Genomic DNA, 14,394 nt, shown 5'->3' on the forward strand with positions numbered 1-14,394 from the left:
CATTTGGGAGAAAGAAGCCTATGCGGTCAGGTGGGCCTTACTCACTCAACATTTTCTGGAGGGGGGATGTGCCATTTGAGGTCTGGACTCACCATAAAAACCTCAAAGCTCTCAAAAGCCCCTGAAGACTGTCTCCAAAACAAGTTCGCTGGGCACAATATTTCCAAAGGTTTAAATTCAAACTGAAGCACATCCCTGCAGGGAAGAACTTGCTGGCAGATGTCTTATCAAGAAAACCACAATATGACAATAAAAGAGAAGAACTGGTTCACCCCATCATTCCCCCACCACTACCAAAAGGCAGCTCAAGTCACCACCAGAGGCCAGACTAACCAGCTGCCTACCCTCAGCCAGGACAAGGTGACCACAACAATGAAATTGGCATTGCTGGAGACCCCTGGCTCAATGACAACAAAGACATCCTGATGATGAGAGATGGCTTAGCCTAGAAAGGATCCAAACTGTACATTCCTGCGAACTTGAGGCTGGAAGAACTATAGCGCAACGCAAAACTAGGAGACCACTTTGGATTCCTAAAAAAGCTCCATCTCACCAGGCATCCATTTTGGTGGCCAAAAATGAAAGCTGAAGTGGAAGACTATGTAAAAAATTGTGCCACTTGCGCAACCATGAAAATACAGCCAGGCAAGTCCCCAAGACTACAGCAATGGGTGGCCAACCCTAGCCGAACATGGGAAGAGATCACAATGGACTTCATCATAGAGCTCCCAGACAGCGGTGGTAATTAAGAGCCGAGGTGGCGCAGTGGTTAAATGCAGCACTGCAGGCTACTGCTAGATCAGCAGTTCAGCGGTTCAAATCTCACCGGCTCAGGGTTGACTCAGCCTTCCATCCTTTCGAGGTGGGTAAAATGAGGACCCAGATTGTTGGGGGCAATATGCTGACTCTCTGTAAACCGCTTAGAGAGGGCTGAAAGCCCTATGAAGCGGTATATAAGTCTACTGCTATTGCTATTGCTATAATAAAGTAATTTGAACAATTATTGACTTATTTTCCAAGCAAGCCCATTTCATTGCTTGCTCAGGATTACCATCCGCAAAGAAGTTAGTGAAGGTGTTTAACTAAATGTTTAAACTACTTTTTCCAGTTGTGGTTAGAACGAAAACTTCACACTTGCCAGAGTCTATATTTTAAAAAATAGGGGAACAATTATGATACTGAGGATCCCTTAGTCCTTGAAATGACTAACAGGTGCCACACTTACAGTATGTAAGCAGAATAAATTTGTAGCTAGTTTGCAATTCTCCCACAACCAGACAGTCATTTTCTGATTTGTTAATCCCAATCCATCTCAGTACAGGTACTCCTCACTCACTGACCACTATAGGGATTGGCAACTCCATCACTAAGGGTGGAGTCATTAAGCATGACGTCACATGGCGATGCCAACCCACAAAATCCATTCTGGTTGTGAAGTGAATCCAATGCAGTAATTAGGTGTCACATGGTCATTGTTTGCTAGTCTCCTCATTGATTTTGCTTCTCAGAGTCCCAGCTATGGCTACCATGGTCAGTTATGTGGCCATGGGACCCTGAAAGATTTCAAAACGTGTGCTGTAAATGTGGTTGTAAGCACTTTAATTAAAATCACACAGCTGTGGAGACACTGATGACTGCAACTTCGAGGACCAGCCATAAGTCTCTTTTTTCAGTGTGGTCGTAACTTTAGATCACTTGCTGAAGGAGAAGTCAGTAAGCAAGGACTACTGATATATCAGAATAAAAGAGGTTTAAAATCTCTTCATTTTTGGATCCTGCTGAGATCTTTTTAAAAGAGCAATTTTTTAACTTCATATCCTGCTTCAGAGGGGTCTCTATATTCCATTTTCACACTAATAAATCATGAAATGCTTTATGTCTCTGTATCAGGGCTTTCAAGGTCCTGACTGACGAACCCAAACAACCAAGCAGACTCAAAACTTTTCTACTAAACTTTATTGGATACATCATATTGGCACGAATCGAGGCAAAACCAACTCTAATTAATCATGGTGGATTTTGTATAATTAAAGAATCAAATTTCCCTTCCCTCCTTAATTTGAGTCACATTGTCCAATTAGCAGTCCAAATCAGTGGTAGGTTCCTACTGGTTCAGACTGGTTCGGATGAACTGGTAGCGGTTTAGCAGTCTGGGTCACTGGAAACACAGCGACTCAGGGCAGCCACGCCCCCAAACTGATTCTCCAGTTGGTGCACTGCCATTTTGTTTTTTGCTTCTGCACATGCACAGAGCAATTTGTATTGTAATGTGCATGCATGCACAGTGCGTGTCATGTGTGTGTGCAACGTGTCTATGAGTGAACCAGCAGTAGTGAGTGCCAGAACCCACCTCTGGTCCAAATGTTGTTTTAGCAACAGTGCTGGTCTTAGAAAAGCAGATGGCTGAATGACCTTGGTTCCCACAGAACTGGCTTTTTGTTGTTGTCTGCTGTCTGGAACTGGCATTCTGCATGTAGCTCCCCTCCCCCCATAATCTCTGTGGAGAAGCAATAGCAATAGCAATAGCAGATTTTTATATACCGCTTCATAGGGCTTTCAGCCCTCTCTAAGCGGTTTACAGAGTCAGCATATTGCCCCCAACAACAATCTGGGTCCTCATTTTACCCACCTCGGAAGGATGGAAGGCTGAGCCGGTGAGATTTGAACCACTGAGCTGCTGATCTAGCAGTCAGCTGAAGTAGCCTGCAGTGCTGCATTTAACCACTGCGCCACCTCGGCAATTGTTGCAATTGTTGCAATCAGCACAATTTCGCTTTGAAGTTGACAACGGCCTTGTATAACAATTAACATGGGCTAATGACAATATGCTACCATGAAAATGCTGATTATGTTCAACATTCATACAATAAGAGGGATGTGGTGGCTCAGTGGCTAAGATGCTGAGCTCGTCGATCAGAAAGGTCGGCAGTTCAGCAGTTCAAATCCCTAGTGCCGCATAATGGAGTGAGCTCCAATTACTTGGAGCAGGAGCAGTGGCCCCTTTATGACCTGTGGACTTCAACTCCCAGAATTCCTGGGCTCTACTTGCACAAGACAGCCAAATAGTAAGAGCACCAGACATGACTTCAGTTACACAGCTGGATGCAAAACAATACAAAGCAATGGGAAGAAATTTCACTCTCCCAAGATCTCTGCCTATATAACCAGTGATGTCATCTGAGCTGTATTTTGAGGCTGTAGTCTCAGCCCTTATCTAGATAGAATGAATGAAGGTATCTAAGTGAAGTGCTGACATTTTGAAGTGAAGTAGGCATAACATGTTTACATTCAGAACTTAATATGATCTAATTGTAGCATAGCTCTTAAAATCTAGGCCAATTTTTGTTTTTTGTTTGTTGTCTTTTCCAACTCAATGAAAGAAATTGTCATTTCATCCCTGCATCTACACTGTTATCTCAGAGATGACCTTTGGGAAAATCCCCAAGGCTTTGGCAAGGAGCGAGATGAACAGGTCTTGATGGTTTTCATAATTGTAGGTGAGAAATACAGAGTGGACTACAACTGTGGCACGGTGGACTGCTAGGATTAAATGTGTTATCACTACTCAGAGAAGCAACTGAGAATTCAATCATTTGGAAATAATCAATGAGGGAGCAATTTAGCACAAGTTAATGGGAAAATGCTAGGGGGAGATCTAATTAGACCCCAGAAGGAATAAAGGCTAAATATCAACCTGTGTTGGTTAGCAATGCCTGCACATTATAGAGTTCTGAATATTCTCGGCTGAATCAGCCTAATGCAAGTCTAGTTGGATAGATGTCTGTGGAGATTCTTAGTCATCCAAGTCATGATTGTCCCAAAGGCATTTTTTTTCAAAAGGTATCTACTGTAGATCTAGCTGGATAGGCAGTGTAAAGACACAACTCACTCCATTCCCCCTAAGTTTTTTTTTTTAGCTCTAAGGGTAAGTTGAAATTCTGAGAGTGTTACATGCCCAAAATAGCAGAAAGCAAAAGATCAGATCTAGGAAGTAAAACATTAGTTATCTGGAATGTGCATAGTTTATTCTAAAACGGTGGTCACCATTGACTCCCTTCATATAACATTTGTTATATGAATATGAGAAAAGAAATCTCTATCTCATAAAAGATCAACAAGCAAGGACACCATAAACAATAAAAAGCATATTTATTTAAGACAAGCTTTTGCAAAAGGATTCTCAATCATGAAAGATAGAAAGAGAATGCCTGACAGCTTTGGGTACAGAGTTTAAATACCGTTTTGGGGTAACAGTTCACTTCCTTAAATGTCCGTGTTACATAAACTCATATTATACAACACATGTTACACAATGCCTTTGGCAACAAGTCAACCAGTTTCCAGCCAAACACCCCCCCCCCTCTTAATGGAAAGTCCCCCAATTGCTTCCCAGCATATTAGGAATTTATAAGCACAACCAATCCCCTTAGGTCAGCCTCTTGAAACTGAAGCCAGCACTTTCCCTTTAAGCCTCAAATTGACCCGGCCTGTTCTTCCTCAAGTAACCTCACAGCTCTGGTGTTCCCTCGATAGATGGTCTTTAGCTGAATGTGTTACAAAAGTAATGCATTATTTAAAGTGTAAAATGGAGTCTCTCAGGTTCTTCTCTTTTACCCGAATAACCGTTTTCTCTCTCAATGAAAATAATAATAGGCACCTTGGTGCAATCCCAAAATAGCTGGAATACTACTTGAAAGCCATCATGGGCTTTGACAAAATCACCACGTGTCAATTGCAAAAGGCAGCTTTAGAGACATGCTCTCTGAGCAATTCAAGCATAGGAACAAATTCCATGCTACTGGTAACTTGAAAAGGAGATAATCCAGTTCTGCTAGGGACAGCATTGTTATGCATGACTTGGGTGAAAGGCAGCAAAACTGGTCAGTTGTTGGTAATCACATAACAATGGATGTATTGCTGCACCATCACATTAGCTTTCCTTGCTGCCACATTCATACTCGAATGAAAAACCGAACTAAGTCCTTGTATGGACCCAATGGACCTCAGGAACTCTCTCCAGAATGTGGTGGTGAACTGAACTCCACAGTCAGAGATGATCCTCCTAGGTACTCCTTGGAGGCAGTAAAGGCCGGACAGAAACATTTAGTTGTAAGCTTCACTAAACCAAAGCATTGTGATACTTACAAGTGTCATCATAAATGGACACAGAGGTAGAAGAAACAGAAGGTCTGGTTATGTGAATTTAAAAGGAAAATCAAGGCATGTGGCAAAATGCTGTTCTACATGGGGCTTCCCTCAAAGCAGGGGTCCCCAATCTGTGCTCCATAAACCAGTACCGGACCATGGCCTTTTAGCAACTGGGCCACATGAGTGGTCCATGGCATACATGCATAAACGTAACCCCACTCATAGAAATGAAAAGTGCTGGTCCCTGCAGTCCCACTTATGTGAGTGGCACCCCAAAGCCTTCTCTCTTGCATGAGTGGAGCTGCATATGCACATGTACCAGCCCACTGCTCGCAGGGCACAGTTTCCCTCTCCTGCCCTCCAGTTGGGCTGCCAAGCCAAAAGCTCCAAAAGCAGAATGATGAGACCAGAGGCTGAGTGGAATGAGTGTGCCCTGCTCAGCTTCACTGACTCGCTGAGGCTTCCTGAGTAGGACAACCAATCCACTTTTGGAGCATTGGGCAGCCTCGGTAAGTCTGAAGGAGCCTGAGATCATGCACTGCTTCAGGTCTTCCATCCCTTTGCAAAAGCTTTTGGCATGGATAAACCTGAAGGAGCTGAGACCATACCCCAAATCAAATCATCATCCAAGATCAGTGGTGAGATTCAAAACTTTTTACTACCAATTCTGTGGGTGTGTCTTGGTGGGCGTGGCATGGCTTGGTGGGTGTGGCTTGGTGGGTATGGCAGAGAAAGGATACAGTAAAATCTCCATTCCCACGCTGCTCCAGGGGAAGGAAAATCCCCATTTCCTCCCAATCAGCTGGGACTCTGGGGGCAGAGAATAGATGGGGGCGAGGCCAGACAGAAGTGGTATTTTCAGTTCTCTGAACTACTCAAAATTTCCACTATTGGTTCTCCAGAACTGGTAAGAACCTGCTGAATACCACCTCTGTCCAAGATCCCTCACACAGTTGCTCTTTTTGAGCCAACTCCTGCCTAATCTGTATCTGCTTATAGCTTCAATTTTTTCTCCCTAAATGTAAATGTAAAACTTTGCTTTTCTCTACATTTTCATTTGTGGGATAGGGACAATTGTTCAAATTTGTCAAGATCGGTTTGGATCCACAGCTTGTCTTCTGGGGTGCTGGTTATTCCCCCCAGTTAGTGTCATCTGCAAATTTAATGAGTTCCCCTTCTATTCCCTCATCTAAGTCACTTATGAAGATATTGAACTACTCGTAGACAGTGGATAGTGACTACTCATTGACTATGGTTTGTCAGCCAGCTACAAATCCATCTGGTGGTGATGTTAAGTATTCTACATTTTTGTACCTTACCAAGAAGTAGGTTGTGGTCTACTTTGTCAAATGTCTTACTGAAATCTAAGTATACTATTTTCACAGCATTCAACTATTTTTGAGTAATTTTGGTTAAACTGAGTGTAGTAACTCCATTTATTGGATGGATTCACCATAACAGTAGAAAAAACAATACAAATGTACAGTTTCTTCTAGAGACTAATTAATCCAAACCCTTGATTTTTTTCAGGGACAGTAAAAGGCAAACCCAAGAAATGTGATGTCAAAGCAGAAAAAGATTCATATTCATCATAAACCTACATGCAGTCAGATAACAATAGCCATTTTGTCACAAAATATTGACTTTGATTTCTGCAGAAGTCCTGATATTATTTTCCTTTCCAGGTCGCAGTCGGTGTTGGTCGGAGGGCAGAGGTCAACCCCAAGGCCCCTCAATTATGGGGTGCCGCAGGGTTCGGTCCTGTCCCCCCTCCTATTTAACATCTACATGAAGCCACTGGGTGAGATCATACGCCGACACGGTATTAAGTACCACCAATGTGTGGACAATAGGCAGTTGTATCTGTCCGCCCTGTGCCAACTCAGCAAAGCAGTGGAAGTGGTTTGCCAGTGCCTGGAGGCTGTTAGGGTCTGGATGGGAGTAAACAAGTTGGCACTCAATCCAAACAAGACCGAGTGGCTATTGATGTTCCCTCCCAAAGATTGGCCAAGTAGTCACTCACACCCTTGTGACCTCAAGACTGGATTACTGTAACGCGCTCTACATGGGGCTGCCCTTGAAGAGTGTTCAAAGACTTCAGCTAGTCCAGAAAGCAGCCGCACGAGCGATCGTGGGTGCACCCAGGTACACCCATGTTACACCTATCCTCCGCGAGCTGCACTGGCTACCCATTAGTCTCCGGACTCGCTTCAAGGTGCTAGTCGTTACTTATAAAGCCCTACATGGCATCGGACCTGGGTACCTGAGAGACCGCCTCCTGCCAATCACCTCCCAGATCACACAGACTAGGCCTCCTCTGGATCCCATCTGCCAGCCAATGTCGGCTGGCGACCCCCCCCCCCAGGGGAGAGCCTTCTCTGTTGCAGCTCCAGCCCTCTGGAACAAACTCCCCGTGGAGATCCAGACCCCTATTACTCTCCCGGCCTTCCGCAAAGCCACTAAGATTTGGCTGCTCCGGCAGGCTGGGGGGCTGTTGAAATAGCCAGCCCCAAGGTAACTATGAATGTTGTGTATTTTAAATTGTTGTTTGCCTATTTGTCTATTTATCCCCTTCCCTTGTTTATTGTAAGCCGCCCAGAGTCCTTCGGGAGTGGGCGGCCTACAAGACCAATAAAATACAAATACAAATACAAATAATTCACAATTGACTCCTATTTCACAATAGTTTGAAGGTGAGGTAAGGTTGGGGTTGGGTTGCTGGTCCTCAGGGCATCTCACCTAATGTTCTGTAACTGCAAGAACAAATGCAACACCCACCTATCTATCAGTCAAAAGAAATTAATCTTTAATTTATTTATTTATTTATTTATTTATTTATTTATTTGTCTTGTATGCCGCCCACTCCCGGAGGACTCCGGGCGGCTCACAAAAGACAAGGGAAAGGGGGGAATGAGACAAAGCCAGGACTTGGTGGCTTTGTGGAAGGCCGGGAGGGTAGTAAGGATCCAGATCTCAACAGGGAGCTCGTTCCAGAGGGCCGGAGCTGCAACAGAGAAGGCCCTCCCCCGGGGAGTCGCCAGCTGACATTGGCTGGCAGATGGAATCCGGAGGAGACCCAACCTGTGCGATCTAATTGGTCTGAGAGAGGTAATCGGCAGGAGGCGGTCTCTCAGGTACCCAGGTCCGATGCCATGTAGGGCTTTATAGGAAGCGACCAGCACCTTGAAAAGGATTCGGAGACTGATAGGTAGCCAGTGCAGCTCGCGGAGGATAGGTGTAACGTGGGTGTACCTTGGTGCACCCACAATCGCTCGCGCGGCTGCATTCTGGACTAATTGGAGTCTTCAAACACTCTTCAAGGGCAGCCCCATGTAGAGCGCATTACAATAATCCAGTCTTGAGGTCACAAGGGCGTGAGTGACTGTCTGAAGGGCCTCCCGATCCAGGTAGGGTTGCAATTGGTGCACCAGGCAAACCTGGGCAAAGGTCCCCCTGGTCACAGCCAACAGATGGTGTTCTAGAGTCAGCTGTGGGTCCAGGAGGACTCCCAAATTGCGAACCCTCTCTGAGGGGCGTATAATTTCGCCCCCCAGCCTGAGAGATGGAACAGTTGGACAATATTTGGGAGGGAACATCAGAAGCCACTCGGTCTTGTCTGGATTGAGTGCCAAGTTGTTTGCTCCCATCCAGACTCTAACAGCCTCCAGGCACTGGCACATCACTTCTACTGCTTCGCTGAGTTGGCACGGGGCAGACAGATACAGCTGCATATCGTCTGCATATTGGTGATACTTAATCCCGTGCCGGCGTATGATCTCACCCAGCGGCTTCATGTAGATGTTAAATAGGAGGGGGGACAGGACTGAACCCTGCGGCACCCCACACTTGAGGGGCCTTGGGGTCGACCTCTGCCCTCCGACCAACACCGACTGCGACCTGTCCGAGAGGTAGGAGGAGAACCACCGCAAAACGGTGCATCCCACCCCCACCTCTCGCAACCATCGCAGAAGGATACCATGGTCAATGGTATCGAAGGCCGTTGAGAGGTCAAGAAGCACAAGGATAGAGGGGTGACCCCTATCCCTGGCCTGCCAGAGATCATTGATCAGCGCGACCAAAGCAGTTTCCGTGCTGTAACCAGGCCTGAAACCCGACTGAAAAGAGTCTAGATAATCGGCTTCATCCAAGGACCGTCGGAGTTGCGAGGCCACCACTTTCTCAACAACCTTCCCTACAAAGGGAAGGTTGGAGACTAGACGATAGTTGCTCAAAATGGCTGGGTCCAAAGACGATTTCTTCAGGAGGGGTCTCACCACCGCATCCTTTAGGAGGGGTGGGAAGATTCCCTCCTGGAGAGAGGTGTTCACAATCGTCTGGATCCAGCCGCATGTCACCTCCCTGCTGGTCGAGACCAGCCAGGAGGGACACGGGTCCAGTATACAAGTGGAGGCACTCACCGCTCCCATGGCCTTGTCCACTTCATCAGGAGAAGCCCGTTGAAACTCAATCCATAAAGCATGCTCAAGACCCTCCCCCGGTACCTCAGCTGGTATCGTTCAATTGGAGTCCAGCTCTGTCCGAATCCGAGCGACTTTATCCGTCAAATACTGAACAAATTCCTCAGCTCTACCCTGTAGAGGGTCACCCGCATCCCTCCCTTTCAGGAGGGAGTGGGTTATTCTAAACAAGGCGGCTGGGCGCGATTCGGCGGATGCAATAAGGGCGGCAAAATGCGAACATTTTGCCGCCCGTATTGCCACGAGATAGGTTCTGATAAAGGCTCTCAACAGTGCTCGGTCTGACTCAGATACTGGCCCTACAGCGGCGCTCTAGGCGTCTCTTTTGTCGTTTCATCTCCCAGAGTTCCTCGGTGAACCAAGGAGCCCTCCTGGATCCGCCGCCTCGGAGAGGTCGCAAAGGCGCAATCCGGTTTAGAGCCCCCGCTGCCGCTGTATTCCAAGCAGCGACTAAGGACTCTACCGGATTGTGGACGATAGTGACAGGTATTTCTCCAAGCGCCGTCTGAAACCCCATTGGGTCCATCAGGCGCCTGGGGCGGAACCACCTAATCGGTTCCTCCTCCCTACAGTGGGGGATTGGCCTCCAAAAGTCAAGCCTCAGCAGGAAGTGATCAGACCATGACAAGGGCAAGGTTTTAATGCCCTTCAACTCTAGATCACATCTCCACTGCTCCGACAGAAATACAAGGTCAAGTGTGTGACCCGCTGAATGAGTCGAACCTCGAATTACTTGGGTCAAGTCCATGGCTGTCATGGAAGCCATGAACTCCTGCGCCCCATCAGAGCATTCACCAAGTGTAGGCAGGTTGAAATCCCCCAGAACCATAAGCCTGGGGAACTCCACCGCCAACTCGGCTACTGACTCGAGGAGCAAGGGGAGGGCTGTTGCAATGCTGTTGGGAGGTAGGTACATTAGCAACAGACCCACTTGACCACCAAGGTCCAGCTTCATCAACAGGGACTCACACCCGACAAACTCCGGAGCAGGAATCCTACGAAGAACTAAAGACCCTCGGACGATGACAGCCACTCCTCTGCCCCTTCCCCGGGGTCGCGGCTGATGAAACACCTGAAAACCTTCTGGGCACATTTCAGTGAGTGGGACTCCTCCCTCTGGGCCCAGCCAGGTCTCAGTAATACATGCCAGGTCTGCCCCCTCGTCTAAAATTAGGTCCCGGACAAGGGGAGCTTTGTGAACCACAGACCTGGCATTTAGCAACAACAGCCTGAGAACAGGGCCCTGACAATTCTCGCCACCTGGCCCTGGAGTGGAACTAACAGGGCCGGAAGGAGGGATCTCTGTGATGTAGCGAACCCTCCTTCCCTGGTAATGGCCAGCCCTGAAGTTCCCATCATACCTGCCCCTCCCCATAGTGACCGTAATGCTCCGGCCCTCCCCCGATATCATAGACCCCACAACCCCTCCCACAGCTCCCGTACCTTAACAGGCAATCCTTAACACTCATTCTAGGACGGGAAGTAAGTCTGGGCCCCTACCACTTCTGCAGTGGCACTCAGTGGAGGAGACACCAGGCAATACTCTCAACCCTCTCATACACACGCAGCCACTCACCCATGCGGACCCAACGAAATAAGTTAAACACAGAAAATACAACAGTATGAATTTAAAAAAAGTGGGTGCAAACATCAACCAAGCATACCATTCACACTACATTCCTAAAAAATTCACGGAGCACTGTGCTAGTGTGATGTAAGGCAATGGTGTGCAGATGGAGGGCGAGCTGCTCCGCTCTTCTCCCCTCCTCTGAGTCCTAGAAGATTGGAGATACTGATGTCTTTGAGATATTCTATTTAAAAATATTATAATATAGTTAATGTAGACTGGAAAAAATGTTTTCCATTTTTCAGTGAAGGCTAAATAAAGCCGTATTTGCAAACAAAAGGGGTTGTAGAGGTTTGCAAAAAGATGTTAAATGAATTTTTGGTATCGAATTTGATTTTGGGTACCTGGAAATCTCAAGAAATATGCCTATGATGACAGATGAAATCAAGAGAAAAGAGGAGGATTTACAGAAAGCAACAGGAGATTCCACTATTTTACACCAAATTAAATTTTGCATCAGGAAATATCCATGTTAGTTAATATAACTTTTCAGAATTCCTGTGTAGTTTTTATTCAAATCTCTGTAAAAGACAAAACTAATTTCCCTGGAAAACATTGATGGATTTCTTTAAAAAAAAAAAACAGAATTAACAAAACTTTCAAAAATTTAGAAACAAGATACCATATTTTTCACATTATAAGACACTCCCCCCCCCCAAAAAAAAAGTGGTTGGAAATGTCTGTGCATCTTATAGAGTGAATATTGTGATGGGAAGGATGGGGGTTGGTGTGTCATCATTATTCATCGCTGCTGCCTGTCACTGCTGCTGCTGCCTGTCACCGCTGCCACCATTCACAGCCCCTGGGGAACATTGGAGCTTTCGCTGCTGAGCAGCTGATCAGCAGTTGGATCGGCCTCCCGGAATACCACCAATCATCTGTTCTAGGTGGTTAGGATGACTGTTGCCGCCAATTGCTGCCAATGTTTGCCTATCACCACAGCCGCCATTTGGCAGCGATGAGTTGCAGTGGTGCCGATCCCCACTGTCTAGAACAGCTGATCAGCAGTAAACAGGAAGACCTATATGTTTAGTAATAGAATAATTGATTTGGAGCTCTGTGTATGTACTAATGATGAACAAGTGAATGGTCTCCTTTCATAGGTCAATCATATGTCTGTTCATGGGCAGGATTGCCTCTGGACTCAAACAATTGTTACCAGGTGGATCACTGGCGAAATTATTCCCTTCTAAAAGGAGAACAACTTGAAAGATGGACTGAGATACATTTTGAGATTTGAGATTTTGAGATTTTATTAACATTTGTAGGCCGCCCTTTTCCCTGAGGGGACTCAGGGCGGCTCACATAAAATCAGGGAGGGGGAATACAAAACAATGACGTAGACACATATAATAAAAGTAATAAGCAACATACATTCAACCCCCACTGTAGGGAGGAGGAACCGACCAGGTGGTTCCGCCCCAGGCGACTTATGGAACCGTTAAGGTTCCAGACGGAGCTTGGGGTCATTCCTGATACTTTCGCCCACAGTCCGGTAGAGATTTTGAATGACTCTAAAAAGTCCTTTCAGAAGATTGTTGTGTTTGATGACTAGAGTAGATCTCTGTTCAATGTCTATATCAATGAATTTTTGCTGTAGTGAGAAAGACCTTAAAAAAAGACACCAAGTTGATCCAGTGTGGTAATATTTTTAATCTCCTTGAATAGCTGTTACATGGGTGTGGACAGCTGGACAATGAAACCATGGATAAAGATTACAAAGGTAACAAGATGCCATCATTCACCATAGGAACACCATTTATTGGATCAATTCACCATAGCAGTAGAAAAGACAATACAGAACTACAGTTTTTCCAAGAGACTGGTTAAAGCCAGACTATTGTTTTTTATGCATGTTATTTATACATCTTTGCACAATTAATCCAAGAAATCTGATATTATAGTACAAAAAGATCCATATACATCACAAAACTGCATGCAGTTATATAACAACAGCCATTTTCTCACTAAATATTGACTTTGATTTCTGCAGAAGTCTTTTTTCCCTTTCTTTCCCCCCCCCCCCCAATTGTATGTCCATTGTGGTAATATTTTTTTCTCAGTTTCTTTCATAGGTCAATCGTATCTCTGTCCATGGGCATGATTGCCACTGAACTCATGATTGTTACCAGGTGGTTCAACTTCTTCCCTTCTAAAAGGAGAACAACATGAAGGATGGATGAGATACATTTTGAATGACTCTCAAAAGACTTTCAGAAGACTGTTGTGTATGATGACTAGAGTAGATCTCTGTTCAATGTCTATATCATAGATCTTTTGTTGTAGTGAGAACTTAAAAAAAAACACCAAGTTGATCCAGTATGGTAATATTTTTAATGTCCTTCAATGGCATGGGCATGAACAAATGGACAATGGAACCGTGGATAAAGATTAGATTAAAGCCCTACATGGCTCAGGACCAGCGTATCTGTGAGACTGCCTACTGCCACACTCCTCCCAACGGCCGATAAGATCCCACAGGGTGGGCCTCCGTCTGATGCCATCAGCCGGACAATGTCGGCTGGTGGGCCCCCGGAGGAGAGCCTTCTCTGTGGCTGCTCCGACCCTGTGGAACCAGCTACCCCCAGAGGTCCGGAACTTACCCACTCTCATGGCCTTCAGAAAAGCTGTTAAAACCTGGCTGTTCCAGCAGGCCTGGGACTGTTGACCTTATTGTAAGCTACAGCCCCGATTAGAAATGTATGCGTGTTGGGAGTTTTTAAAATACTCTTTTATTTTGTTTTTCTTTCTTTCTTTGTAAGCTGCCCGGAATCCTCCGGGATTGGGTGGCCTAGAAATTTAACAAATAAATAAATAAATCACAAGGGTAATGAGATGCCATCATTCACCATAGGAACTCCATTAATTGGATCAATTCACCATAGCAGTAGAAAAGACAATACAAATCTACAATTTTTCCAAGAGACTAGTTAAAACAAACCCTTGTTTTTTTCAGGGACAGTAAAATGCACAATGAACCCAAGCAATCTGATGTCAAATCACAAAAAGATTCATATATATCACAAAACTACACGCAGTCAGATAACAATAGCCAATTTCTCACTAAATATTGGCTTTGATTTCTGCAGAAGTGTTATTATTATTTTCCTTTTTTTCTCCCCTCCAATGTATGATTATGTG

This window comes from Thamnophis elegans, chromosome 2, assembly GCF_009769535.1.
Source record: "Thamnophis elegans isolate rThaEle1 chromosome 2, rThaEle1.pri, whole genome shotgun sequence".
NCBI classification, from domain to species: domain Eukaryota; kingdom Metazoa; phylum Chordata; class Lepidosauria; order Squamata; family Colubridae; genus Thamnophis; species Thamnophis elegans.